Source organism: Chenopodium album, chromosome 2 (assembly GCF_948465745.1).
Source record: "Chenopodium album chromosome 2, dcCheAlbu1.1, whole genome shotgun sequence".
Lineage (NCBI taxonomy): Eukaryota > Viridiplantae > Streptophyta > Magnoliopsida > Caryophyllales > Amaranthaceae > Chenopodium > Chenopodium album.
In genome coordinates, this window is record NC_137835.1 from 41,591,171 (window position 1) to 41,594,986 (window position 3,816).

At 42.6% G+C, this 3,816-nt stretch overlaps 1 non-coding gene across 1 annotated transcript; it reads left to right on the top strand.

Moving 5' to 3' along the window:
* The first annotated feature begins 3,308 nt into the window (after positions 1 to 3,308).
* Positions 3,309 to 3,415, top strand: LOC145606990 (small nucleolar RNA R71). The gene has a single exon (XR_014105475.1). It is a non-coding gene; the product is annotated as a small nucleolar RNA R71 (small nucleolar RNA).
* The last annotated feature ends 401 nt before the right edge of the window (positions 3,416 to 3,816 follow it).

The following is a 3,816-nucleotide window of genomic DNA, read 5'->3' on the forward strand; positions in this document are numbered from 1 at the left end:
TTATTGAAAATAGCCTTTAATATCAAATTAACATCTGCTCGATTCATCAATTTAATATTGCTATACTTTTACAAGTCGCAATTGTAAAACATTAAAATAATCCAATAAGAAATTATCATGTAATACCAATAATCAATAATAGTCAATCATCAATGCATCAATTAACCAGATTGTAAAGGGCTCTCGCTACGTATTACAATCACACAATTAATTTACCGGTATTAAATCTCATCTCTCGAATCTTGACTTAACCATTTATAAATTAACTTGCCTATTGAAACTAGACCTAAACATTAATTCTCATCTCTTAATTCTTGAATTAATATTGTCAAACTCATGCATAAAAGATAGGTCTAATCTAGTCACAGAGCAATAAATCAATCAATAGGAAATTAATCTAACATTGATAATAAACAACAATAATTTACCCCTTCATATTATTTATTAGATCCTCATAAACCCTAGAAATTAAACTACTCACACATATTAAAAACTAAACTAATCAAGGTAATAAAATAAATCATGATGAAAGGAATAAAATAAACAACTAAGATTAAGGGAAGAGAAATCGTTACCAAAATAAATCTGGAATTAAGAGTATAATTAAGAACAAAGGTTTAGAGAGAGTTTAAGAGAGAGAAAACTAAGTAGAGAGAGAAAGTCTAAGAAAGAAGGTACTAAAATCGTATTACGGAGGAGTATTTATACTCCGTACAAAAATCCTAAACTAAAACAAATTAAAACGACACTAATCGTCTCCTAAAAATACACGCGCCCGATCGGGCGAGGCACCGCCCGATCGGGCGCGCCTTTTTGACTCTAACACTAATCTCGCGCCCGGCCGGGCGCGTCACCGGGCGCCAGACTAAGCTTCTCTCGCCCGGCCGGGCGCGCCTCCGGGCGCCATAGGTGGAACTGGTGGTGGAGCCTGCCCCCTAGCGTTGGCAACTAAAGCATCATAGGTGTAAGAAAGTTGCCCCGGGGGAAAGGCGGTCAAGTCTGGACTGGGAAGGGGAAAAATGGGCAAGGGTTGCTCGTTCCCAGTCCGAATACACCAAAAGGGTGTCTACTCGCTATCCGGTCTAACCCACCCCACATCCTCAAAATACCTAGCAGTCATGTAGGTATCAAGTCCGCAGTTGGTCAGCTGGTGGGGTCCGTCTACTACAAAACCGGCCTTTTTCACCGCTATTCGAGTGATAAGGCCACCTAAACGGATAGGGGACTTGGAAGTGGTGCTGGCTGTGGCATGCCGACTCAAGTGGTGAACTATAAACCTGCCTATGTTTAATTTCCCGAACCCGTATACATAGTGTCCTATGATAGCTAGTTCGTTGGTTTGAGCGTTATGAGGCTCAGCCCTACCTAAAAAACACAGACCTGCAAATCTTTGCCAGATTTTCGGGACAGGGTGGTGAATAGGTTTGGTACTAGCATGTTGGGGGTCGGGGGCAGGTAAACCAGTCAAAACATAATATAAATCACCCATTTTATAGTCTGCATGCCACTGGTGAGATAATTCAGAATTTAATTCAAAAATTTTACAAAATTCAACAAAAGTTAAACTAATATTTCTATTATTTAACCTGAAAAATAAATTAGGCCCATTCCTACTACTAACAACATGAAAAGTGGATAGAAATTCACAGGTGAGTTCTCGGTATGTAGGATAATGCATGTCAACAAATTTTCTCATGCTAATATCATTCAAAAATCGTTTAACAAAATCGAACAAACCATATGATTCTAAGGTAGGGCGGTGTAACCACCAAGAAGGAATTACCTCACGACCGACCAAATGCTCCAATCGTTCTTTTTGTTCCCGGCTCACGATCCGGATCGTCGGCCAATACGGGAGCTGCAAGTCTAGGTCGTACTCCTCCCTCGAATTGGAGCTCCTACCAAAAATGGATCTTGCCCTCTTTGTAGCCATGTGGAAGAAATGGGTCGAAAATTTATTGAATTAAAACTGAAAAAATTTTGTATGAAAGTGAAGAGGGTGAAGAGAGGATTACGAATATGTAAAGAGTTTTGAATTTGGGTTGGTAATGGAGGAGAAATCTTAGAGAGAAGTTAGAGAAAATTTGAGTTTGAGGAAAGAAGAAATGGAGAAAGAAATGGAGAAAGAAAGAAGAAAGGGCGAAGAAAAAGACGCGGAGAACTTCGCGCCCGGTCGGGCGGTGGGTCGCCCGGTCGGGCGATCTGATTGCCCAATATTCGCGCCCGGTCGGGCGCCTCTCGCCCGGTCGGGCGATCAGAGCGCTTAAATTTTGTTACCTCTCGCGCCCGGTCGGGCGATCTGACTAACGATTTCCCCTTGCTCTCGCGCCCGGTCGGGCGCCGGTCACCCGGTCGGGCGAATTTTAGGCCAGAATTCCTTCCCTTCTCGCGCCCGGTCGGGCGAGGCTTGCCCGATCGGGCGGACAATTAAGTCCGTAAACGTCAAGTTTCGCGCCCGGTCGGGCGCCTCTCGCCCGGTCGGGCGAAATTACTTTATTTTTAAACCTTGCTCTCGCGCCCGGTCGGGCGAGCTTCGCCCGATCGGGCCCGAGGCTAAATTGTCCCATCGATGTTTTTGGCGTGCTTGTAGAGTAGCGGAGAGTTGCGCAATTTGATTATCTACAATTTTATTATGCGCTAGAATTTGATCAATTGTCGCATCTCTATTCTCCATGTGCTTTTGCATATTGACCAACATTGCTCTAATTTCCGCCAAAGAAGGGTCGGAAGATGAGGGGGGTTGTTGTGGTTGATTCTTCTAGCTAGCATTGGGATGATAATATTTCTACTGCTGTTGTTGTGGCACCTGTGGTTCTTGTGGTGGTGGATTTTGAACATTAGTGCTCCGGTAGGAAAGGTATGGATGATTTCGATACCCAGGATTGTAAGTGTTGGAGTATGGGTTATTCTGCCTATAAGCTTGGAAAGCATTAACTTGCTCCACGGAACTCCTGCAATCCTGCTCCCAATGACCTACAATACCACAATTTTCACAGAAAGCCTCATTAGAATTATTATTAATCGCAGAAACATTGGCTACATTAGCAGTACTCAGGTTATCTAATTTTTGGCAAATAGAGGTCAGTTGAGCTTGCAAAAAGGATACAGAGTCGACACTATGTTTCCCTTTGTTCGCAAATCCTCTGGGATTCCCATATTGGGAATTGTGTATCGCCATATCTTCAATAACCTGACCTGCATCATCAACATTAAGATTCATAAATCTCCCACTAGCTGCAGAGTCTAAAATTATCCTAGAAGAATTTCCAATGCCGTTATAAAAGGCTTGGATCAATTGCCATTGTGCTAAATTATGGTGAGGGCATTCTCTTTGTAAGTCCTTGAACCTCTCCCAAGCCTCATATAAAGACTCATCGGCTTCTTGGGCAAAGTTCTGAATCGCACTTCGTAGTACTGCTGTTCTCTCTGCAGGATAATACTTGTTATAGAAATTCAAAACAAGAGTTTCCCAGTCAGTTATACCAAGTGTAGTTCTATTTAAGCCATTAAACCACAATTTAGCTTTTCCAGTTAAAGAGAAAGGAAAGAGAATCTCCCTGATTTGGTCTTGAGTGACCCCGGCTTGCCTGATGGTGTTGCAATATTGACAATAGTCGGCAATGTGAAGATTCGGGTCTTCACCCTTTGCTCCACTGAATTGCTTCCTCTCTATCATCGTTATAAATTGAGGTTTAATTTCAAATTGAACTCCATCAAGAGCCGGAGTAGGGGTGAGATATGGAAAATCCGTAAGCTTTGGTTGTGAATAATCACTAACCTTCTTTGGAGCCGTCATCTCTGATTCTGCGTCTGATG